The sequence below is a fragment of the Microtus oregoni genome, unplaced genomic scaffold, assembly GCF_018167655.1.
Source record: "Microtus oregoni isolate MIOR12 unplaced genomic scaffold, Mior012 000068F_ref0000429, whole genome shotgun sequence".
NCBI lineage: Eukaryota > Metazoa > Chordata > Mammalia > Rodentia > Cricetidae > Microtus > Microtus oregoni.
Genome location: NW_024543975.1, coordinates 3,405,157 through 3,432,403, shown reverse-complemented (window position 1 = coordinate 3,432,403; position 27,247 = coordinate 3,405,157).

Here is a 27,247-nt window from a genome sequence, read left to right as displayed (position 1 = left end):
AATATTTCTTAAATACCACAGATTCTTTCACAGAATTCCAGTACCAGGCATGAAGAGGACTTTAAATACAACAATGCACCAGCTTCCCTACACCAAAGATTAAGGTGCCACTATGCCACCACTGGTAATGCCCTGACAGGACAAGCATGATTATAATTTATGGAGTTCACAGCTGGCTAAAACATCAGTTGACTCCCTTGTGCACTTACTTCCAGTAGCCTGCATGGCGCCTTCTAACACTGTGAAAACTAACCCTGAATGTAATGCAATCAGGCAATTATAAGTGAAATAAATTCTAACAACTACCATAATTCCTATTCAAGTAATTAAATGATATTGATGTGGTTTTTCAGTACTTGCCAGGCATAAATGATAATGGTATGGAAAATAATCTAAGTTTTATACTCTCATGGATGCAGTATCAGCACAATCCCAGGAATGAAAATATGATGTGGTTTTGGTAAACGAGAAGGAAAAATTCATCTGAAGATGAGGAGTTTGCAGAAGAAGCCATATGCAGGTATATAGAACTGACTAATGCATCCTTGAGATATTGATATCCTGCTCCACAGACTCTAACTCCCATGGCTAAGTGCCATGGCTCGCACTTAGCATGGCAAAAGAGACCTCGGGAATGTGATTAAGTTAAGGAGCATGAGATAGGAGGGTTAGCTATATTATTTGCTGCGTGGTATGTAATTCATTTTAGTTTTCTTGAAAAAAGGAAGTAGGTGAGTTATTTAGTAACACTTGGAGAAATGACAATCCCATGTTGTTTGGCTTGATGATGGAGCAAATGGCCAACAACCAGGATATGCACATGCCTTCTGGAAGTTGAAAAAATGAGGACCTGTGTTCTCCTCTATAGTCCCCAAAGGGTACTACTCCTTCATCAATACTCTGATGATGGTGAGTATGTATTTGTCCCACCTAGAGTTGTAAACAACAAATTTGTGTCCTTCTAAGCCTCTAAATAATAGTATGTCAAAGTAGATAATGGAAGCTAACAATAGATCCCATATTATGCAAGGAAGTTAAATTTGAGAAAAGATGGGTGCAGCTCTCATTTTCTGTAAGGGGTGAAAAATGACAGCTATAGAATAGGCAGGGAAAGAAAAAAATGGATTTTGGGAAAAACGTATTCAAGTTCAACCTGTTTTGCAAACTCCTCAGGCAATTGAGCATTCTATTTTATAAGTTAAGTAAAATTTAACTTACCATTCTATGGTTCCAGAAAATTAACAAGAACTTCCCACATGTAAAAAACACAGTACTGTGAGTTACGTTTAAGTTGTCTGGGTAAATTACCCACTCTGTGGATCTGATTATGCTACCAACCTTTCTAATATTGTTTCCATATTGTTAAAATGAGCTTATTGTTGTGCCTCCTTAATATGGCTATTTGGAAAAATTCTATATCTATAATGCAATATCATGTATGTGATACAATATGTAAATGTGTATATTAAATCAATTCCTAACATATGGGAAGCCGCATTCCTCAATAATAAGTCATTGATTTGCTATCTTGTTAAAGGTTCTTTCACATTCCTGCAGTTGAGTACATCATGACAAAGTTTCACTTCCCCAGGAGCGTTCATCCAGACTCCTTCTCCATTTTTACTGAAAATGAGTCAGATTTTCAGAATTTTTCAATAAGCTCACCATTCTAACGACTTCCATTGTGCAAAACTTCTAAGAGATACTCCACTTGCAATTTATGTATTTTGTAATGGCAACATGCTCCCGTCCAGGCTGCACTGCATCCCACGACATATTTGCAAATATGGTCTATGATATATTTGCAAAAATTACTTTCAAAAATTTCTTGTTCATAATGTGTACCCTCTCCTTAAAGGCATGGTAATTCTTTAAGAGCTGCATAATTAACCATGTTTTTAACATGAAATTTAGAAAAGCACAAATATTGATTTTTCTCTCCCTGTAAGACTAAAAGAGGTAGTGATTGAGCTGGGCTGAGGAGATCATACTGCTATAATGAAAAGAGGCTCAACTAGTAGGGGGTGTAATGAATGTAAGCCTGAAATAAATGAATCATTATAAATACACTGTCTCTCTGCAATGAGTCTGCTATATTAAAATATTCTCTGGCATAATGTTGTCTTCTTTTGGGTATCTCCTACTGTGAACCTATCCATGATTCCACTATCACAAATCTTATCCCTGAAGAGAGATTCCTAATGAGAGTTAAGGGTTTGATTATTTGCTTTTAATAAGTGTGCCTCCCAAATTCAACTTAATGCGGTAAAGACTCTATATGAAAGAATACACCAGAATTATTGGAGGATCAATCAATATTGTAAATTAATTATAATTGCAGTTGGCAATCACAGCTGCAATTACTGATTGATTAATTAGGACAGCTCTTGAAATGCCAGTAAAAATTTAATATTATCATGTTATATTCAACCTGATAACCATAAACTTCTATAATTACTTTTCAGATTCCCATTATTTATGTCATATTTCTCTTTACTATTATCAAAGATATTTACTTATTCATAATTTTGTTTTAGCAGAACAAACTATTCCATTGTATTTTGATGAAGGCAATCTATTAAAATATGTTCAAGTTATGGTAATAAAGAAATCTAGTGTCAGTTCCAAGCAAATATTTGCAAATTTAGAACATCTATTTACATTGCCTCTCAGCCCAAGAATGCTATTTTTTGTCAAAAATAGGATATGTACATATTCTACCCTTTGAAAGGTAAGCAATGTTAGTATACTAGATTTATGTGTGCAAAACGTAGGGTTTATTAACCCATTTCTGAAAGCTTCACATAAGAAATTCTTTGCAACCTTCTTTGTTTAATAGCTACAAGAGCCTAATAATATTGGAATCAATCATACAAATCAATTCCTTATTGAAATTAGAAGACTGTTGCAAAAGCAGAAAAGGATCTGATTAACAAACAAGTCTGTTTCTTTTTATGAATCATCAATTAGGTATAGCAAATACAATTCATGGCTATTTAACTTACAATTCACTCTGCTGTTTTTGAACATTTTGCAAAAAAAATTGTTTGCTACTCACTGAAGGCAATAAGGAGATTTGTAGCGATCAGGAGAGCAGGCATGTTTTTCGTCCTGCCCAGCTCCCACATGACTAGCTTTACACCTGAAATAGCAACACACAAATTGTATTCTTTGAAACACTGCCTCGCCCATCAGTTCTAGCCTCTTATCCGCTAATTCTCACATCTTGATTAACACATTTCTAATAATCTGTATAGCACCACGACGTAGTAGCTTACCAGAAAAGATTCTAGCCTACATCTATCTTGGGCTGGAGCTTCATTGCGTCTGCCTTCTTCCTCCCAGCATTCTGTTCTGTCTACTCCACCCACCTATATTCTGAACTATCAGGCCAAGCAGTTTCTTTATTAATTAACCATTGAAAGCAACAGATAGACAAATGACCCTCCTCCATCAGAGATTCAGGGGCTTTTTTAGGATTTGCATAATTTCAATAAGGGGCATAGATATTAACTCAAATATAAGCAATATAAGCTTTATGTGTGCAGATGATCAGAAAGGGTAGGATTTCAAAAAAAAAACAATTTATAAAGATTACAAGTTTTGTGGGGATGCTGTTGTGTCAAGTTTATTTTCAAAATATAAGTCCATCAAAATTCCAGTGGCAATGGCCCAAAGTGATGGCTCAGAAGTTAAGATAGCAGTGTTCTCTTCTAGAGGATCGGAGTTCAGTCCTAGCACCCATGGTAAATGACTCATATCCTACTGAAACTGCAGTTTGGGGGCACTTAATGCCTCTTTCTCTATGACACCACATGCACATATGCAAAGTAACACAGACAAACAATTAAGGTAAAAGGTAAATTTATAAACATTTCAATGATATTCATCACAATACAAAGAGCAAACTCTAAAAATTCATACTAAATTACAGAAGATTCCAGATAGTCATAACAGTCTTAAGAAGAAAGAGCAATGCTAAAAATAAATAAATAAAAATCACAGTGCATGATATCAAATTATCCTACAGAACCATAGAAACACAAGCAACATGGACCTGAAACAAAATATGTGTGAAAAACAGTAAAAATAAAAGAGAATGCCAGAAATAAAACCATGTAGCTATCCGATTTTCTATGAAGAATCTAAATTAATATTTGAAGAAAACAAATACTGGTGAAGCTGCGTATCTATTTGGAGAAGGAAGAAACTCCATTCCTATCTCCAATCCTGTATAAAAGGCAATACAGAATTTATCATAGACGTTTGTTTAAGATGCAAAGTTTGAATCTTCTAAAAGGAAACACAGAGATAGCACTATGATATCAGCACAAAAAATGGATATCTGAATTCAAGTTATAATAAGGAAATAATTCATTCAGGAAGCACTAAGAAATAACAAATGGGGTTGCATAAAATTAAGAATCTTCTGCTCTTTAAAGTAAACAATTGGCAGAGAGAAAAGTTAGCCTACAAAATAGGAAAAGATATGTGCAAGCTAGTTACTTGCCTGGAGTCAGGACCCAGAATATGTAAAAAAGATATTGAATATCAAAAGAGCAGGCACATCAACAAACAGATAAAAGTTCAAAAAAGAAACCCAACATGCAATGAGTATATGAAAAAATGTACACCTTGATGAAATGCAAATCAAAACTACCTCAACAGTTAAATCTCACCACAGTGAAAGTGACTTTCATAAAGAAATAAAAAAAAATGTTGGTGAGTTTGCTAGTGAAATAGAATCTTTATACGTTCTTGGTGGTAGTAGGGATTACTGCAGCGAGTTAGAAAATCAGCATCCAAGTTCCTCAAAAACATGAGCCTATTTATGATAGAGCTGTACAATTCCTGGAACTAGAACCAAGGAATTCCAGTCAGCACACAATAAAGATGCCAGTATACTAAAGTCACTACAGCACTATTCAGAATAATCTTGTTATCAAATCTGACATGGCACCCATTGAAGGATGGGTGAATAAAGAAAGTATAACATCTTTATATACATTGAGTTTTATTCATGAGGTTATTGTAGAAAAGTGAGATCACTGTGTTAAGTAATATAAGATAGCCCTATGTGATAGTTTGAAAGAAATTAGCACCCAAATGGTATAGCGCTATTAAGAGGTGTGGCTTTGTTGAAGTGGGCGTGGTCTTGTTACCGGATGTGTGTCAATGTGGAGGCCTGCTTTTAGGTTGACTATCTTCTCAAGCGACACCCAGTGAGTCAGTTCACTTTCCTGTTGTGTACAAGCTACCATATAGTATACTTGGTTACCTCTCTAGCACCATGTCTGCCCTCATACTACCATGTTGCACCAAGATGACAAGAGAACAAACCTTTGAAAATGAAAGCCACCCCTACTTACTGCTTTTCTTTTATAAGATTTCCCATGGTCATAGTATCTCTTTACAACAATAGAATTCCTAACTAAAACACCATGTAAATACAAACATCAATCCTATTCTCTCATATGAAGAGTCTAGATTAAAAAAAAAGAAGCAGGCAGTGCTTTCAACCACTGAGCAACCTCCAAGTAATTTTTATACATGTATGATGACATCACAATTAATCCACTATATTTTACAATACGATAAGTACAGCACAGTAAAAGATATGAAAGTAGAAAAGAGAATGTTAATAGGAAAGGGGCTTGGGGTAGGAGGTAAGAGTAATGAATGAAGGGGCAGTGAATATTGTGGAATATGCTAGATTCCTTTATGAAAGAATTACAGTACAACCCATTGTTTTATAAAATTAATATATGATAATAAAATCATTTTTAATTACCTGCATTTAAAACTCTTTTCAGGTGACAACTGGTTTATTATTAAATTGGTTCTGCATGTCCAATATAACAAATTTTTGACTTCTGATTGTAAATATTAATGGAACAAATGTTTCTATCCATCCATGCTCCAAAAAACTGGAGCATCTCATAATTTATATCTAGTATGTTTGCAGAATTAAAACGGAGTCTATAATAAACAAAGCTTTGAGTCCATCTGTGCACCTATGTGATTAAGGCAGGGCCAGTATTAAGTAATTAGTAGTCTCTTGGCCCCCAGTGCATTTGCAGCTTTGCAGTGCTGGGCTGTGTAGAAATATTCTTTCTCCTTTTCCAAGAGGTTAATTCAGACCATGAAGCAAGAGCTGCTGAAAGGCAAGAGACATTTATGAAGGCTGCATTACAGTAGAAATTTTGATATCATTGTACATTACATTCATATTAATAGCAAATTACCTTACCATGAATAATAGCAGTTCACAATGAACACCAAAGGAATTAATCACGATTAGCATTGTCTTCAAAAGCACTGCCTGCCTCTCAAGAGCTGAATTCTGAAATATGAAGTCTCTAGGCCTAGTACAACCTTAGACATCCCTGAGCTGCCAGATCACTTTTAGCCCTATCATTAAAAGCTCCAGTCTGCTAAGCCATGCAAATTCCTATGCTCCTGAGAACATAGTAATAGGAGTTATACATGAGCAAGTACTGTTGATTCAACTCCCAATTCCCTTAATAAAAGCTTGGGTTATGTCCATTCAGTGAGGATGTCTTTCAAAAAAAAAAAAAAAGAAGAGGCTGTTTTGAAACATTATCTTTCTAACAGAAAAGTCACAGGCTCCCTGGAAGTGAAAACTTCAGTGGTATAATACTTTAATTTGCAACAATTATGAAACAGTAATTCCTAAGGCATACTTAATTACATGGAGTAAGCAGTTTGGAAGAAAAAAGTTATATCTTGAAACTTTGGTTTTCATAAAAGAAAAGAGTTTTAAGTAGCTCTATACTGCCAAATTGCCTGTTGGTGATCCCAGAACTCTTCCATGATGATATAACTTTAAAGCCAAGCAATGATACAACTTGGCATTGAATGATCTGGACAGGGATAGTTTTCTGACTATGATACACAAAACCAAAATATTTCAAAGTTTGTTGAATAAGTTGTATGGCCCTGTCAATAGCCTATCTATCCCAATGGCCATAGGTAACCATGTTAAATATTTTCATGTTGTGATAAACCAAAATGATTCACAGGATTGCTTTACAGTCAAAATATACTAATGGTTTTAAGGGAGGTGATGGTGATAATGTAGACAAAAGGCAAGATGGTGAGGATGTGTCAGGTGAGGAGGGACACATTTGAGTAAACAAGTTGTACTAAAGATTGTATGATTTGAGCCTTGATACATTTGATGAATGAGGCTTCATTCCCCAGTAGAGAAAATATACATAGCAGATCTTATTTTTTTTTCTGCCTGGGTGAAAGTAGTTAGTCTGTCTATCCAGAAATGTATATAGGTATATTCTGCTTTCTCCTTGTGAGAGTTGAAGGGAAAGATTATGAAAGGGAATATGGAGAAAGAGGAAGTGGTTAACTAGGACCAGAAGGAGAAAGAGGAAGATGAGAAAGAGAAGAGAAAGGAGGAGTTTCCTTTGCTAAGATTTTAATTCTTTTATGACTATAAGGCCTTTCTTACCTACCCCTATCTTGTTTTGTTCTAATCCAGTTGTAACAGATTAAATGGAGGTCAACAAAATGGTCTTTGGGGGGTCATTGCTCACTTTTACAGTGCTAAGAGGATGAACAAGCCAGAGCACAGTGGACAGTGGATACAGAAGAATGAAATAAGAATATCTTCCAAACCCATAATACAAAATTATAATCACTGTGTTATTAAATTAGCATTATTTTACTATTAGTAGTTGTATTGTGGAATGAGGGCAAATTGAAAATTTTTTTAGAAGAAATAGTGGTCTCTACATTAACTTTAAAGTTCAAAACACCAAAGTAAGTTAGAACCACTACAATTAAATAAGGTTTGTGACCTCCTTAGTGGATTGATATAAACAGCACATACAAGGAATTCAGATTGTTCGAATGTCTTGTTCACCTTCAAGATAACCATTAGACTTCTCTTACTCCCCATTTTCTGTTTAGTTTCATTCATAGACATTTTACTAATTTCTCAACATACTACCCTCTAGATGACTTAATGATATCCCTTACTTCTAAATAGACTGCTGTAGAGTAAAACTTTCATATTGGATTTGAGCTTCACTTCATAGGGATGAACTCATGTGTGGTACTGTAAGTCTGGTAAAGAGTCCACGGCTGTAGAAGTCAGAGGTCTTAGGGGAGAACTTAATACTGTTGTGTATACTATGTGGACATGGTGTCACACTTCCTTCTACATACATGTTTACATCCATGGATTGTTGTGGTTCTTAGCCTTCTTCAGCCTCTTTCTGTAGTGGGTGACAGATAATAGAGATAGTCACAATTCGTCAGAATGCGGACAATTTATGATTATGGAGTTCTTGGCCCTAAATGGAACATAAACAATATACATAATATGTCCTAAAGCTCAAGGAACACCCAGAGTATAGAGTGGAAAGAATGTAGGAGACAGTGCTCTGTGAAGCATGCTGTGAAACAGTGTCTTCTATTATGAGATGGTCATTCCACTGTTTTCATGTATAGCAGTCATCACTAATGGACAATGGTCAATTGGTTTTTTTTTTTTTTTGTTGTTGTTGTTGTTTTTTCAAGACAGGGTTTCTCTGTAGTTTTTGGTGCCTGTCCTGGAACTAGCTCTTGTAGACCAGGCTGGCCTCGAACTCACAGAGATCCGCCTGCCTCTGCCTCCCGAGTGCTGGGATTAAAGGCGTGTGCCACCACCGTCCGGTGACAATGGGCAATTGGTAAGCTGATCATATTCCAGTAAACTCACTCCTCTTTAAGTCTTTAGCGGAAGATAAATATTCAAGAATTAGATCCTTGAAGAACAATTAAAGCTACTGTAATTTATGCCATCTGCCATTCTGTGTAATAGTACTTCCATCATTGTATCATGATAGGCGATGATTCACATGACATCACCAAATGTTAAATTTAAGAAGATGCACAGTAGCACAGTATTTTTTATTTCACCTAAAATAGAATTCTGAAATGAGTAACTGTAAAAGTTGTATATTAACCAGGCGATAAATTTCATTTACTACCTTTGTTTGAAATAAAATTCACTCAATTGAAATTTGAATAGTGTCTGTGTTTGACAACTAACTCTCATAATCCTGAAAATTGTTAATTAGTTATAAAATACAAATATAGAGTGAGCCCAAAACAACTTATCTTTATTTATCCTCCTAATTTCTAGTTATACCCCCTCATTCCCAAATCACTTCCTATAAATATACTTTCTCAAGATATTATTCTCTAATATCCAGCTAAATTGAACAATTTCTACTCTATAAATGGAAATATTTTCTCCAAATTATAAATTTTTGCATTTTCTGTTATAAATTTAAGTACTCATACAACCCAAGTTATCAATCTAAAATTTCAGAACTAATTGTAGATATTGAATAACATTTTTAAATATGCATAAGCATCCTGTGAAGGACCTTACCTACCCCTATCTTGTATCAACCTATAATCCTAAGATTTACCTTAGACATCTCCTGTCCACCAAGAAAATAAAGGTCAGTCATGGCTCCTTAAAGTAATCACTACTTGTTTCCTCAGCAGACTGCAACAGTAGCTAGAGCCACAGGAAAGACGTCACATATTTTTTGGAATTAAAAAAGGGGGGTGTAGTGCTGGTCTTTGCATCAGTGTTAAAACAACCTTTTGCTACATTGTAAATTCAGGGCTAGGATGTGATTAAATGAAGTTGTGGAGTACTAAAGCAAGAGCGAGTAATTTTCAGAGTTCTTATTTCAATATTTACACAAAAATGAATCATAGTACAATTTAAGAAATTAAAACAGAAACCAGTATGAAACTGAAGTCTGAAAGAACACTTTCCAAGATGAAGGCTTATTTTATTGTGTAGAGTGTGTTTAAATAAGATAATCTTTTCATCTATGATGAAGATAAAGGTTAAATGATGTCCCTTAGATTTGCACATAATCTTTTAAGGAAACAAACATAAGTGCCTTCAAGAAAATTGTTATTGTTTTCCAGTTGTCTCCGGAGACTCCTTTGCCAACAACTTCTATTGAGATATCCTACACCTGACAGTGGGATTTTAGTTTATTGACCCAGTGCTTGCTGGAGACATCATAGACTGTAAGGGAAAACCTTACTACTATTGCTTAGCTAAACTTACACAATGTCAAATTGTCCTTTAAACATCAATATTCAGCCTTAATCAGATGAGCCTGTCTTTGCAGTGAATGCAGAGAATCATGACTTTTTAAGTGCCAAGAAAACAAGACATCTTGGGATTTCACCCTACATAAGACTTTTGGGTATATACCCAAAGGATGTTCAACCAGAAGGACATGTGCTCAACTATGTCCATAGTAGCAATATTTGTCATAGCTAGAATCTGGAAACAACCTAAATGCCCCTCAACCAAAGAATGGATAAGGAAAATGTGGTAAATTTGCACAATAGAGTACATAGCAGAAAAAATAATGAGGTCTTGAAATTTGCAGGTAAATGGATGGATCTAGAAAACATCAAAGTGAGTGAGGTAAATCAGACCCAGAAAGACAAATATCATATGTACTCACTCATAAGTGGCTTTTAGACATAAAGCAAGAAAAAAAAGTCTACAGTTCACAATCCCAGAGAATCTAGACAAATAAAGGAGGACCCTAAGAGAAACATATATGTATCTCATATATATGGGAAGTAGAAAAAGACAAGATCTCCTGAGTAAATTTAAATCATGGAAATCATAGGAGAGGGTAGAAGGGGAGGAGAGAGAAAGGGAGGGGGACAGAAAAACATATAGCTCAATAAAAACAATTTTACAAAAGACTTGCACCATCCTCTTCAAGTCTTAAAACACATGGTGAAAAAGAGTTTTAAGATAGAGAAAGGGGTTATGATATGAAGTCTACTAGGACTCTTGCAGACATTTCAAATGAACTAATAGTACATGCATCAGCTCTGTACAAGACTGGCCTTGTCAATAATCAAGTATCATAAGGCTCTACCCTATCTTGATGAACTATGCTTTCTACTAATATATTCTGGGATAAAGGGATTAATTGTCTTTAGTAGTGTAACCATTGGTGATATCACTTGGGTCCTATGAATACTTCCAAACAAATGTCACAGAGATGGTCCTAAGTAACTACAGAGGCTCACAAAATAAAATAAAAAGGCATGATTGAAAAAGAGAGTCATGATACAGGTGGGTGATGGGGTGGAAAGGAAATAAATGAATGGAGAGCAGAAAATAGCCAGAATGTGTTATACATGTGTATGAAATTTTCAAATGTTAAATTTAATTAATTAAAATATTAACACTGTTACATGCATATTGCATCATGATATTTGAAAATGAGTTGAAACTATCATTAAAGATGCTTCAGATAGATGGTGAATAAACACCACTAATAATCAAAGAAAAGGATCAATACATGTTATAGATATAATCAACCTATCTAATACACCCATCTTTATCTCTTAATTGCTGATAGCTGATGCCATTATTCTAGGGAATTCTGATGGGATTTCTTTAGCTAAAGTCAAATATTTAATTTTCTGTGATTAGAAAACATATTTGAATGTTTATAAAATTAACAGACTATTTTTATATTTCAAATTACCAATAGTTGAACTTTCATTGCTGGTGTTTTCATAGGACATTACCGCCTACTTCAAGCTGTTGTTTTAAAGAAGAAAACTTCAGAAATAACTAGAGGAACTACAGCAATATTAACTTTCTGTGAAATAAATTCTATTTTTTACATTACTATCTGTAATTATTTATGTGTGTAGACTTTCAGAAAAACTCTTGTGTGAACAAGTTTTTAAATCCAAAGGTAAAGAATCATTATACAAAATTTTCAACTTCTAATATGACATAGCTTTCCAACTTACGGAACTCAAACACATTATGTGTGCATTGCACAGAGGAAACCAAGTACGGATAAGTGGTTACTCTTTCATTTTTTAGGCCTTCATGGATTAATCATGGTGATTCTCTGCAGTGATTCAGGTGTTATGTGAAAAGCAATACCAAAAGAGAGATATAAAGGTCTCTCAACTGGAAACTGAAGACAGTGCACCTTAAGGCAAGAAAAAAGTGCAAAACATTAAAGATAACCTAACTTCAACTATTGACTGAGATTTGAACATCAGAGATTAACAATTTTCTTTCTATAAATTAATAATGTTATGAATTTCATGAACTCATAAAGTATCTGAGCATGTCCCATCACATGGTAATTTTACAATATCTTAAGTCTTTCTCAAGCCATACATTTATCTGTTCAAAAAAGAAAAAAAGAATTAGATAACTGCAATTTGACTTAAACCTATAAATATAAGGGTCCCAAAATGGATAGATGTAGAGTACAGGGGCCAGAGATGAGAAATAAATATAACAACAAATAAAGCAAACAAAAACAATAGCTGGAACCAAAAGTCCTTGGTTAAGCTACTGAATCATGTCAAGCAACTTTATTAAGAAGTACAGCATCCTGTGTACTATTTGGATTGGTGGGTTTTATAAGAAAGCAGGTTGAACAAGCCATGGAGAGCAAGCCAATAAGAATCATCCCTACATAACCTCGGTGTCTGCGCCTATCTCCAGGCTGCTGCCCTGTTTGAGTTTCTCTCCTGACTTGTTTCAATGATGGACAGTGTTTTTAAAGAAAGTAAGTCAAACAAACTCTTGCCTCCCCAAGTTGTTTTGGTCACGGTGCTTCCTCTCACCAATAGTAACCCAAACTAAAACACCCTACTAGCTTCCTTTATCTTCAACCCCCACTGTTAATCCCATTTGCCCCTAGATAGGTTTACCTTTATTTTCATAGTATATGTAGTACATTTGCAACTATATAAAATCTAAGTGACATTAATTATAATCCCATTATATAGAGACACTACCACATATGCCCCAAAATTTCCATCATTTCACATAGAAATTCACTAAATATTAACATTTTTCTTTTTTTGCTTATCCTATATCTTAATTTGCTTCAGTATCACTTTTTTGTTGTCAATATTTCATCGTATAAGAATAGCAATAAAGGTCCATTAATGGAAAAGTCCCTCTGATCACTAGTAGAATTCCTACCTAAGTGGAGACCTAATAGTCCAGTGGATTGTGTCAATAATCTGGCCAAGGGAGTAAGGTGGGACCACCCCTAGGAAGGCAGGCTCACCTTAAGAAGCTAAGCAGCAAAACTATTACTCTAACAGAATGCTGTGCTTTTCTTTCCCAAATATCCATCCTGCCAGTGAAGCTCCTTGCAACCGCACTGTTAGGTTGGACAGGTTCTCTATATGTTTTAGAAAGAAATAATTTTTCTTTCTTTTTTTTTAAATCTCTTTCTTTCCTGTGGATGCTGGCCAAATATAAGTGTGCTTTTCTCTGATCACTTTGGCATCCTTACTCACTCCTTAAAGGCACCCACACTATCTGACGGGCATGCAGTGGCTATATAAACCACTACACAGCACATGATTTCCCCATCTCCTTCACTCTGTTGTCTAATCTGGGTAGCTGCTGAGATGTACAGTGTGAATTCTCTGATTTTGTTCTGTTTCTTGTAAACTCTGATAAAATTGTCCTCACGCTTTCCTTTAAGTTCATTATTCTTATTATTTTCTTAATGAAACTAAGAACCCCAAGAAAAGACCTTATTTTCCAAATCATCTGGCAACCACAAAGGGATTTCCCCAAATTCTGTTACAATAGAAGTAGAATTGTGCAGTGTTTGATGTAATATACCTGGGTTTTGGCATTTAGAAAAACATTTTAAGATTGGTCTTTTGTATAGTATGCCTCTGACCTTCACCACTTCTCAGTGGAGTGACATTCCACTGCTTGTAGCTACCAGAGTGTTCACCTTTTCTTCTACTGATGGACATTGAGGATGTTTCCAGCTTGTGGATTGTGATTATTATCTAAAGGTCCATCTGCATACATGTATCTGTTTGCGTCTCTGAATTTGTCCCTAGTGGTTACAAAACTGGCGATTGGGATCTATGATTTGCATGATATTCCTGCATTTAGCTTTTCCAGGTGCTGACAAGTTCGTTTTTCAGAGCCCTTGGATTTTTATGGTCTTTACCAGAAATGGATAAGGGTTCCATTTTTTTCACTTCCTTACGATGATAAATGCTTCCATAGCTATAAATCTTACCATAAAGACTAGACTCTTTTGTTTACGATTCCAATCTGTACCCTAGAAATATCATGAATTCAAATCTATACCATTGAAAAGAAATATATATGTACATATATGTGTGTGTGTGTATGTTCACACAAATACAATTATCATTTATGTGTATGCTTTTCAGAGAAATAATAATATTTTCATTAGTGATAATGGTATTGATAGTAGTCAGCAAAGGTCTACTCCAATCAGAAACTGAAAAGAAAAAGGTGCTTTGGATTGTTTAAAAGGCACCAAGACTAATTCCTTGATGAGCTTTCCTGGATAAGTTCCAACAAATGCATCAAGCAACTGATCTTAATTTGTTTTTTACAAATGGATTTCCTGCCAAGGGAAACGATATTCATTCACAACACATCATTAAATGAGCTCTGTGGTATGAATGAGCACAAAGAGCGTGAGGCAGGGCACTGTGTCTCTATTTTCTAGAGCTTGTTCTCTCAATAGATGGAAGGTCCATAGATATAAGAAGAAGAAATGGAAGAGAATTAATATTGATTGAATTTCTACTAGAATAAGTTTCTCATCTCATTTCCAATAACTTTGCACTGGAAGATAGTCAACAGACATTTAAACACATAGGTAGAAGGATCAGACTGCTGATGTTTAACTCCTAATCCCAGTCTTGAATATGGCCATCACCTTCACTAACACTTTAGCATGCATGCACTCATTTTGTCATTCAATAAATATTTATTAAGCATTGGATGTTGTCAGTGTCTGCAGTGACTGAAGGTAAGATAATTTCTGCTTCTAGAAATTGTGAAATGGTTGAGAATAAAAATATATAAAAGAAAATTATATAGAAAACAAAACACTAAACTGTAGACAGAAATAATAGAGTAATCCATTTTATCATTCCAAGTAGTACTGTTTACCCACAATGCATTGTTGTAGCACAGAGAGTTGATCGACATGCTCTGTTCAACAGGGTGATTAACCAATAAGGAGTGTTACAATATCATGAAGAAATAAGGGTTCTGGTAAGTATGAGACTGGGACAAGGAGAGACCCTCCTCTCGAATGGTGAAACAATTTACCTCTCCTGGGAACAGAGGGGTGCCTTATGATTCTTAGGTCGAGTGGGGACCAGGTCTTTATCCCCCTTACCCATCCTAGGATTCCCAGTATCCTGTCTTAGGTTGGGGAATTTCCTGCCACCAGTCACCCATCCTTGGAGCTCTTCAAATGATTGATCTAATGATACTTATAACTGTTTATAGATGTTGGGAAAGGTTTGACACACACTGTAAAATGTTTGGGTTTAATGCATATGTTAAAAATTTTAGATTTAGACCCATTTTACACTGCCCTAATTGTTGGCAGGCAGCACACGTAATTTTATGTGGAGTAGGCATTTAGGAAGGAGGATACCAAAGGCCAGATTAAAAGGTGAATACTGGGTTTGGAAAATGCCCTTTCTTCTTGTCTGGAAGATGGAGTTATTGGTGCCCAAAATTATATCATTATATTTTGTTTGAGGAGCTCCTCACAGTCTTTCTATTAATGATAGACGCAGGGGCCCAATGACGGGAGTTAGTGTGGATCCTCGCCTGAACAGCACACCATACAGAGGTTGTAGAAACCGGCTCAAAATGGCATGGTGCCAGGCATGAGGAGTGCCCTCCACATAGGCTAAGACAGGGTGCCCTGTGATCTGCTTACTTTAAATCTCACTAATGAGAACTTTGAAATGTGAGTGGGTAGAAGATGTTAGTGTTGCAACCATGATTTGGATAATTCCACTGAAATCCAGAAAGCATCCAATATCCACCTGTCTGAGTATGCTAGCTTCATATGATGCAATTCAGTTTGAGATTTTATAGCTGCTATCTATAGTGATGTTACAAATAGTCTTCTGCTGCTTTAGTACTTGATTTCATGGCCTGTATGGCCACTAGGTTATCTAAATAATTATAAGGTAGGGGGAGGAATGCTCACAGTTTCTACAGTATTTTAGGTTATTAGTCAAAACTTTTGAAATAAATACTTCATGCTCTTTCTTGACTAGAGATGTGAAGGGAAAAAAGAAAACAAACTTGTTCTATAGAAGAAATGAAGATTTGAGTCATTGGTTTCTATGCTTCTTGCCTTCACCAAGGCTTCAGTTGCTGTTTTCTAATTACAAATTAATAAGTAAAGACGTCAAAAATAATCACAAACTCATGACAGATGCCCTTGGCTGTAAGAAAATATTGCAAAGGAGCCTCTGTTTATGCTATCCTGATAACCATCTAAAATGTGCATCTTTGTAAGGACTGTCCAAACAAAATCACATATTTTGAAATTGTCCAAAATTCTCTGAGTTTTAGAAACTGAAACTTGGAACTTTGAGCATGTTTAAACATCTTAACATGGAATTATAGCCCACAGCTTAGTACCCCAGGAAAGTTTCATCTCTTAGTTTTTTGTTGTTGTTGTTGTTGTTGTTGTTGTTGTTTTGTTTTTTTTGCTAGAACTCAAACTACTCACTGTAAATAAAATGGTGGCTACAACACCAGATTCCTTTCAAGGCTGATAACCATAGCAAATTTATGTTATTTTCATAATATATACCTAAATTAATAAACCATTTATTGTAATATATTTAATGACTCATACTCATGGTATACATCATAGTCATAAAATCTAGGTTTTTCTTACATCCATTTAACTTATCTGAAGGGAATTGTCACTTTTTTAAAAGTCATCTACACCTGTGTCCATTCTACTGACCATCCATGACTTCAGAACAATAGCTTAGGTTCCTCTGTTGAATATACTGAGTTATGAGGACAGGCACCCCTGTCCCAAGTGCATATAAATTTTAACATATAATTATGTGGTAGATGATCCACATGAGATTCAGCCAATTCTGGGATTTTGATTGGAATTTCTGTCTTTGACTTCTATTTTCTGCCTAGATTTAACAGCATACTGCTATGATGTGGGATGTCCCTTTGTATATGTGTTGTTTTTATTGGATAATGAATAAAGCTGTTTCAGCCAATGTCTTAGCATAATACAGCCACACACACACACACACACACACACACACACACACACATATATATATATATAGAGAGAGAGAGAGACAGAGAGAGAGACAGAGAGAGAGACAGAGAGAGACAGAGAGAGACAGAGAGATAGAGAGACAGAGAGAGTAGACAGATTCTGGCAGATGCCATGAAGCTACCAAAAAAGAAAGACACCTACCAGTAGGCCACAGTCTTGTGGTGATACATAGATTTATAGATTTATAGAAATTGATTAATTTAAGATGTAAGTGCTATCTAGAAATAACTTCTAATCCCATGGCCAAACAGTGTTGTAATTAATACAGTTTCTGTGTGATATTTTGGGTCTGGAGGACTGGGAAATGAATGAGCAGTTTCATGCTACATAATGGTGTCCACCATCTGTGGTATGGTTCCACATAAAACCTGAAAAGAAATAAGAAAAAAAGAGGGCTTCAAGACCTACAAGAATGAGAATCAAGCACAGCGTCTTGGTAGCTATATATATATATATATATATATATATATATATATATATATTTAAGATAGACTCTATTTGCTGGCTGCAAGTAGAGACTCAGATCCTATCAAATGGCTTCCTGGTTTGTACTGCCAGCATGAATAGCTCTGGCTCTTTTGGAAGGCCCAGCTACAGAACACTTAAATGGGGTTTGTAAACAGAGTACTACAAGTTGCTCAATGGCAACATAGATGGCTGTGTTCTTGGAGCTTCTGTATCTGGACAAGACAGCAGAGGGAGAAAAAAAGAGGGGAAGGGGTGTGGAAGAATGGTCTGTATTCTGTCAATTATATTTTAAATAAACGCTGATTGGCTAGCAGCCAGGCAGGAAGTATAGGCAAGACAACCAGACAGGAGGTAAAGGTGGGTCAAGCACAATAGGAGAATTCTGGGAAGGAGGAAGCCCATTCCTCTGCAGTCCTGGCCAGACACAGAAGAAGGAAGATGTGACTACCTCACTAAAAAAGGTACCGAGCCATGTGGCTAACATAGATAAGAATAATGGGTTAATATAAGTTATAAGAGTTAATAAGATGCCTGAGCTAATGAGCCAATCAGTTTATGATTAATGTAGACCTCTGTGTGATTTCTTTGGGACTTAACGATTGCAGGGACCAGGTAGTACAGAAAACTCCGACAACAATAGACTAAAGGAATTTTTTAAAAAAAGGCATGTAAAGATGGAATATACACAGAGAGTCTAGATTATATATACTATCATGTTTTCTTTGAATTTCTGACTCTTAATGAGCTAACTGCAGAGAGAAAGTTGATTCTGGGGGCTGCTATGTTAAATAAATATAAAGGTATCTTGACTTTAAAATTTGGGTCTAAGGATATGTTGCTTTAGAAAAGAGGTTCTGCTTTTGTTTCCACAAAAAAGAGTATCTGTGGATTCCTTCCTAGCAAATGTAATTTGATGGACCAAGAACCCCCCAAATGTCTCCATGAACCCTAAAAATACTTTGCTCAAAAACAGTAAAGCAGATTGGATAAAACAAAGTCCAAATTCCCAAAATGATTGTTTTTAAATGCTTGTTTTAGTTAAAGGGGGTTAATTATAATTCATTAATTATTGCAGTCAATTACTAAAAATAAAAATAAGGGGAATATGATATGGAAATGAATACATTGGTATGGACTCTGGTTTATTGCTATAAATTCTTGATACATATTTTGATATATATTTCTACTCTTGTTTAAGGTGTTCTGTTTATACAGCTCATTTAAGGCATAGTATATCGTTAAGAAATATAGCTTAATAGATAGTCATCTATAATAATCAAACTTGTAGTCATGTTAGTTAGGTTTTCTAGATGTACACAGCTATATTACAGATGGATAGATATTCTTCAAACCTTTCAAAGACTTATAGAATATGGCATTTAAAATGATTTAAGAAGATAGACTTTTCTTGACAGTAAGACATGTCTGCTTCTGGCAGCACAAATACCTCAGAAAGCTTGATGGGCATTGAAGAAACCCATTATGGAATTTGCATTCAATGAGACAAGGGTAGCCATTTTAGCAAGAAACTATTCCTTGACTTACTGATTGATGATATGTTATACAAAGTAGACATTCAGGATTCACTGAACTTGCCTAAAGAATGTGAGAGAGCCTTTCAGGGTTCCTGTTCCACGGGAAAGAAAAAAAAAATAAAAACCTGCCAGACATTCTGCAGGACATAGGAGAAAGGAGAAAGTGACTGACAAACTGCCGATATAGGCAGAACAGATCATCAAATGTCCTTCTTCATGGAAAAGTCTGCCAGATACTATTGGCTTGTAAGCTGAATCCCAATATTCCAGAAGAATGTTGGGTGACTGTCCAGGCAATGAGATGTCTTTGTCATTTCCAGAAGTTTAGAAGTAGCTTACAATGTGCATTCTCTTTTCTTAAGTAATATTATCTTCTTCTGGGGTCTTTAATGGAGTTGAAAACAGGTAATTATAATTATAGTTTTCCTTAGTTATGACAAAAAATAAATAAGTATAAAACTTTACACTCACAAAGATAGGATAGATGGTAGAGTATTTTTCTTAATTTGCTAAATAGTAAATAGACTAAATATTGTAACTATAATTCCTTCTTGATAACTGTTTTGTATATGTAATTTTACTATGATAAAGTTAAAACTTTCCTTTTTATTTATGTAGACAAGGAGAGATGGAGTAGGATATGTTCTTCTGGATATGTGTTTCTTTTATTGGATAATGAATAAAGCTGTTTCAGCCAATGGCTTAGCAGACTATAGCCAAGCCAGAAGAGATAGAGAGAGAGTAGGTAGAGTCAGGGAAATGCCATGTAGCTGCCAAAGGAGAAAGGCACCTACTGGTAGACCACAGCTTTGTGTGATACATAGTTTGATAGAAATGGGCTAATTTAAAATGTAAGAGCTAGATAGAAATATGCCTGAGACATTGCTCAAACAATGTTGTAATTGATACATTTTCTGTGTGATTTTTCACATCTAGGCAGCTGTGAAACAAACAAGCAGTCTTGTGCTACACTGCCATAATGAATCTTTTGTATTTGAATCCATGTTTCCTAATCTGCTTTTGGAGAAGCAGTGTAGAAAAATGACGGATGACACAGCTGAATAAAACACTGGGATAAAACATCAATCTTTGTGGAATTTAAATTAAGTCACCTCTCTCCAACTTAAGTAAATTTATTCTTCCTTGATTAAATTCTCATTTGACTTATTTATTTGACATTTAATTTAAGCTTGCATTCTATGACACTGAAATGACTTACCACATGTTAAGCATATGATTCAAGAGTCTAAGTGAAGCTTCATTGATTTCCAGATTCTGGTCCTATCAGATTGAAATCAAAGCACCTTGAAGTACTGTGATCTGCCTGGAGGCTCAGGCTTTCTATCCAAATGACTGGCTATCACATAAGTCGTTCCTTGCAATTGGAAGAAATTCTTAAATGCCTTGTTGGCTATTTCCCATGCAACACCTTGAAAAGGGCTGACCTTGCTCTCTTGGTAATGGTTTACTCATTTTAATTTCATATCAGTCTTCTTCTATGTAAATAGGAATAATTTCTTCACATCCTATGAGATTTCTTTGAAGAAGTTATTTTACTTAGGTCAGTTTCATCTAGAGCCATCTCTCCTTTGAATTAACTCAAATTCATCTGATTAAGAATATTTTAATTACATCGAAAATTTTCTTTGGCCAAATAACAACATAATTGCAAGATTCATAAAATAAAATATTAATTAAGTTCTATTCACACATTAGGGAGGAGACTATACTTAAGATATAAAACAATTGGTGGGAATCTTAGAGATCATCTTGAAATTTGTCTATGACATCTATATTGCCCCATATATTTACTATATAAATAAATACTTTCTGGAGAATGATGCTACATAATGTGACTGTGGATTTAAGGGGATGGTGTTGATGATGGTGGAGTTAGTCACAACTATAAAAGTTGATATTTTACTTAAGAAAATTGTTTCTTACTTTGTTACTATAATATAAATGAAAAACATGAAAATATTTTTGCGCTTTTGTCCCCAGCTCATTGGGCTACCAGCCATCCCTGCTTGGGTGCTGAGGAGCTCCTTCTGGACGGGTGAGTGTGTACTATCCAGGGGCGGATTGTCCCGGAAGAGAGCACAAACCCCCCTTCCCCAGCTCCTTCTGCAGGGCTGTCTTTCTTACACACGACCCCCCACCCCACCCCCAATCCTGCGTGGTCTGCAAGGTCCTTTGCTCAGAAGCAGATTTCTGCTCCTACACTAAGGCTACCCACCCAGAGTGGTGAGTGCCTGCCTACCGGGCAGGCCTCAAGGAAACCCAGAGGGAGCTCGGGCACCTTCAGCTTGCCCAGCAGGGTCTCCTGTGCTCTACTGGTCCCCACCCTGCCTGCCACCTTCCTCCTTTTGTCCCCGGATCATTGGGCTACCAGCCATCCCTGCTTAGGTGCTGAGGAGCTCCTTCTGGACCGGTGAGTATGTGCTATCCAGGGGCGGATTGTCCCAGAAGAGAGCACAAAAACCCCTCCCCCAGCTCCTTCTGTAGGTCTGTCTTTCTTACACATGACCCCCCACCCCCCAAGTCTTCATGGTCTGGAAGGTCCTTTGCTCAGGAACAGGTTTCTGCTCCTACACTAAGGCTACCCACCCAGAGCGGTGAGTGCCTGCCTACCTGGCAGGCCTCAAGGTCCCCCAAAGGGAGGGCAGGCACCTTCAGCTTGCGCGGCAGGGTCTCCTGTGTTCTACTCGATCCAGCCATGCCCCCCAAGTTCGACTATTTGTCCACGGGTCATTGGATTACCAGGTGTCTATGTTTCGGTGCTGAGGAGTTTCATCTGGACGGATACGGTTCCTGCTTTTACATTGAGGAGATACACCCAGAAAGTCAGTCACAGCAAAGTCTGGACCAAGACACCAGGCCTCTCCTGGCTCCATTTGAAGGAAGAGATGGGAAGGTGCCAATGCAAGAATTCCTCCAACAACCTGAAAGGCAACATGACATCACCAGAATCCAGGGATCCCGAAATAAGAAGAATTGTACACTCTACTCAAGAAGAACTAGAAGAAATCGACTCAAAAGTGAATTATATGAAAATAATAGAGGACCTTAAACAGGAGGTGAAAAACTGCCATAAACAATTAGAGATTACAAACAAAAAGGTAGGGGAAATGAATAAATAACTCAAAGATACCCAAGAAAACCAAGAGAAACAAGAAAAAGCATTCAAACAAGTAAGGGAAGCGGTTCAAGACTTGAAGAATGAAATGGAAGTCATGAAGAAAACACAAACCGAGGGAAGAATGGAGATGGAAAATCTGGGTAAACGAACAGGAACTACAAAGACAAGTACTACCAACAGACTACAAGAGATAGAAGAAAGAATGTCAGACACTGAAGATACCATAGAGAAAATAAACATACTGATCAAAGAAAACAATAAAACCAACAAATTCTCATCACAAAACATTCAGGAAATCTGGGACAAAATAAAAAGATCAAACTGAAGGATTATAGGGGTAGAAGAAGGAGAAGAAGTACAGCTCAACGGTCCAGAAAATATATTTAATAAAATTATAGAAGAAAACTTTCCCAACGTAAAGAAAGATATTCCTCTGAAGGTTCAAGAAGCATACAGAACACCGAATAGATTGGACCAAAAAAAAAAAAAATCTCCTTGCCATGTAATAATCAAAACACACAAAACACAAAACATACAGATTAAAGAAAGAATATTAAGATCGGCAAAGGAAAAAGGCCAAGTTACTTATAAAGGTAAACCTATCAGACTTACACCTGACGTCTCTATGGAAACCATGAAAGCCAGAAGGTCCTGGATAGATGTACTTCAGAATCTAAGAGACCATGGATGCAAGCCCAGACTACTATACCCAGCCAAGCTTTCGTTCACTATAAATGGAGAAAACAAAGTTTTCCAGGATAAAAACAAATTTAAATAATATGTAGCCACAAATCCAGCCTTACAGAAAGTAATAGAAAGAAAATCACAACCCAAGGAGTCAAACAATGCCCACAATAACTCAGACATCTAATGACCCTTCACCAGCAAAACTCGAAGAAGGGAAACACACAAACTCTACTACCAAAAAAAAAAAAAAAAAAGATAAAATGACCAGAGTTAACAACCACTGGTCATTAATATCACTTAATATCAATGGACTCAACTCGCCTATAAAGAGGCACAGGCTAAGAGATTGGATATGAAAACAGGATCCAACAGTCTGCTGTTTACAAGAAACACACCTCAATGACAAAGACAGACATCTACTCAGAGTAAAGGGCTGGGAAAAGGTTTATCAAGCAAATGGACCTAAGAAACAAGCAGGTGTGGCCATACTAATTTCTAACAAAGTTGACTTCAAACGAAAATCAATCAGAAGAGATGGAGAGGGACATTTTTTTACTCATATCAGGATCAATTAATCCATCAGGACAAAGTCTCAATCCTGAATATCTATGCCCCTAATATAAAAGCACCCACGTACGTAAAAGAAACATTACTAAAACTCAAGGAAGTTATCAAACCACACACACTAATAGTAGGAGACTTCAACACTCTTCTCCCACCAATGGACAGGTCATTCAGACAGAAATCTAACAGAGAAATAAGAGGATTAAGGGAGGTAATGAATCAAATGGACTTAACAGACATCTATATATCATTCCACCCAAATAGGAAGGAATATACCTTCTTCTCTGCAGCTCACGGAACCTTCTAGAAAATTGACCACATACTCGGTAAAAAAGCAAACATATACAGTTACAAAAAAATATTAGTAACTACCTGTGTCTTATCAAATCACCATGGATTAAAGTTAGAATTCAACAACAATGCTACCCCTAGAAAGCCAACAAGCTCATGGAAGCAGGACAGTAAACTACTGAACCACACCTGGATCAATGAAGAAATAAAGAAAGAAATTAAAGTCTTTCTTGAATTCATTGAAAATAAAGACTCAACATACTCAAACCTATGGGACACTATGAAAGCAGTGCTAAGAGGAAAGGGCTGAAATCAACAAAATAGAAACACAGAAAACAGTCCAAAGAATCAATGAAACAAAAAGCTGGTTCTTGGAGAAAATCAACAAGATTGATAAACCCCTATCCAATCTAATCAAACGGAGAACAGAGAATACACAAATTAACAAGATCAGAAATGAAAAGGGGGACATAACCACAGACACGAAGGAAATTCAGAAAATCATTAGATCTTTTTCAAGAGCTTCTATGCCACAAAATTGGAAAATGTTAAAGAAATGGACACTTTTTTGGATAAGTACCATATACCAAAGTTAGACCAGGTGAACAATCTAAATAGACCTGTTAGTCTGGAAGAATTAGAAGTTGTTATAAAAAACCTCCCTACCAAAAAAAGCCCAGGTCCAGACGGTTTCAATGCAGAATTCTACCAGAACTTCCAAGAAGAACTAATACCTATACTCCTTAATGTATTTCACAATATAAAAACAGAAAAGTCAATGCCAAATTCCTTTTATGAAGCTACAGTTACCCTGATACCAAAACCACACAAAGACTCAACTAAGAAAGAGAATTACAGGCCAATCTCACTCATGAACATCATTGTGAAAATCCTCAAAAAATACTGGCAAACTGAATCCAAGAACACATTAGAAAAATTATCCATTAGGATCAAGTAAGCTGCATCCCAGGGATGCAGGGCTGGTTCAACATACGAAAATCTATCAGTGTAATCCATCATATAAATACACTGAAAGAAAAAAAACATATGATCATTTCATTAGATGCAGAAAAAGCATTTGACAAAATTCAACATCTCTTGATGTTAAAGGCCTTAGAGAGATTAGGGATACAAGGGTCATACCTAACTATAATAAAAGCTATTTATAGCAAACCGACAGCTAACATCAAACTAAATGGAGAGAAACTCAAAACCATCCCACGAAAATCAGGAACACGACAAGGCTGTCCACTCTCTCCATACCTTTTTAATATAGTGCTTGAAGTTCTAGCAATAGCAATAAGACAACATAAGGGTATCAAAGGGATTCGAATAGGAAAGGAAGAAGTTAAACTTTCATTATTTGCAGATGATATGATACTGTACATGAGCGACCCAAAAAAACTCCAGCAAAGGACTCCTACAGATGATAAACACCTTTAGTAGTGTGGCAGGATACAAGATCAATTCCAAAAAATCAGTCGCCCTCCTATACACAAAGGATATGGAAGCAGAAAGGGAAATCAGAGAAGCATCACCTTTCACGATAGCCACAAATAGCATAAAATATCTTGGGGTAACTCTAACCAAGGATGTGAAGGATCTATTTGACAAAAACTTTAAGTCCTTGAAGAAAGAAATTGAGGAGGATACCAGAAAATGGAAGGATCTCCCTTGCTCTTGGATTGGGAGGATCAACATAGTAAAAATGGCTATTCTACCAAGGGCAATTTATAGATTCAATGCATTCCCCATTAAAATCCCATCGAAATTCTTCACAGACCTTGAGAGGACATTAATCAACTTTACATGGAAAAACAAAAAAATTCAGGATAGCCAAAACAATCTCATATAATAAAGGAACTTTTAGAGGCATTACCATCCCTGACTTCAAACTCTATTACAGAGCTAAAGTATTGAAAACAGGTTGCTATTGGCATAAAAACAGAGAAGTCAATCAATGGAATAGAGTAGAAGACCCAGATTTTGTCCCACAAACCTATGAACACCTGATTTTTGATAAAGGAGCTAAAAGTATTCAATGGAAGAAAGATAGCATCTTCAACAAATGGTGCTGACACAACTGGATGTCAACCTGTAGAAGAATGAAAATAGATCCATATCTATCACCATGCACAAAACTCAAGTCCAAATGGATTAAAGACTTCATATCAGGCTGAACACACTGAACCAGATAGAAGAGAAAGTTGGAAGTACTCTATAACACATGGGCACAGGATATTCCTGTATACGTATATTCCTACGTATATCCCCAGCAGCACAGACATTAAGGACAACATTGAATAAATGGGACCTCCTGAAACTGAGTAGCTTCTGTAAAGCAAAGGACACTGTCACCAAGACAAAAAGGCATCCTACTGACTGGGAGAAGATCTTCACCAACCTTGCAACAGACAAAGGTCTGATCTCTAAAATATATAAAGAGCTCAAGAAACTAGACTTTAAAATGCTAATTAACCCAATCAAAAAATGGGGCACTGAACTGAACAGAGAATTCTCAACAGAAGATATTCAAATGGCCAAAAGACACTTAAGGTCATGCTCATCCTCCTTGGTGATCAGGGAAATGCAAATCAAAACAACTTTGAGATACTTTCTTACACCTGTCAGAATGGCTAAAATCAAAATCACCAATGATAGTCTTTGCTGGAGAGGTTGTGGAGGAAGGGACACACTCATCCATTGCTGGTGGGGATGCAAACTTGTGCAAACACTATGGAAATCAGTGTGGCTATTTCTCAGGAAATTCGGGATCAACCTACCCCAAGATCCAGTAATACCACTCTTGGGAATATACCCAAGAGATTCCCTATCATATGACAAAAGCATTTGTTCAACTATGTTCATAGCAGTATTATTTGTAATAGCCAGAACCTGGAAACAACCTAGATGCCCTTCAATGGAAGAATGGATGAAGAAAGTGTGGAATATATACATATTAGAGTACTACTCAGCGGTAAAAAACAATGACTTTGCGAATTTTGCATGCAAATGGATGGAAATAGTAAACACTATTCTGAGTGAGGTATCCCAGACCCAAAAAGATGAACATGGGATGTACTCACTCATAATTTGTTTCTAGCCATAAATAAAGGACATTGAGCATATAATTTGTGATCCTAGAGAAGGTAAATAAGAAGGTGAACCCAAATAAAACATATAGTCACCCGCCTGGATATTGGAAGTAGACAAGATTGCAGGGCAAAACCTGGGAACTTGGGAGTGAGGTGGCATGGGGCTAAGGGGAAATGGGGAGAGAAAAATGAGAAGGGGAGAATGGGGTGAGGAGCTTGGGGGAATGGGATGGTTGGGATAAAGGAATGGTGGACACG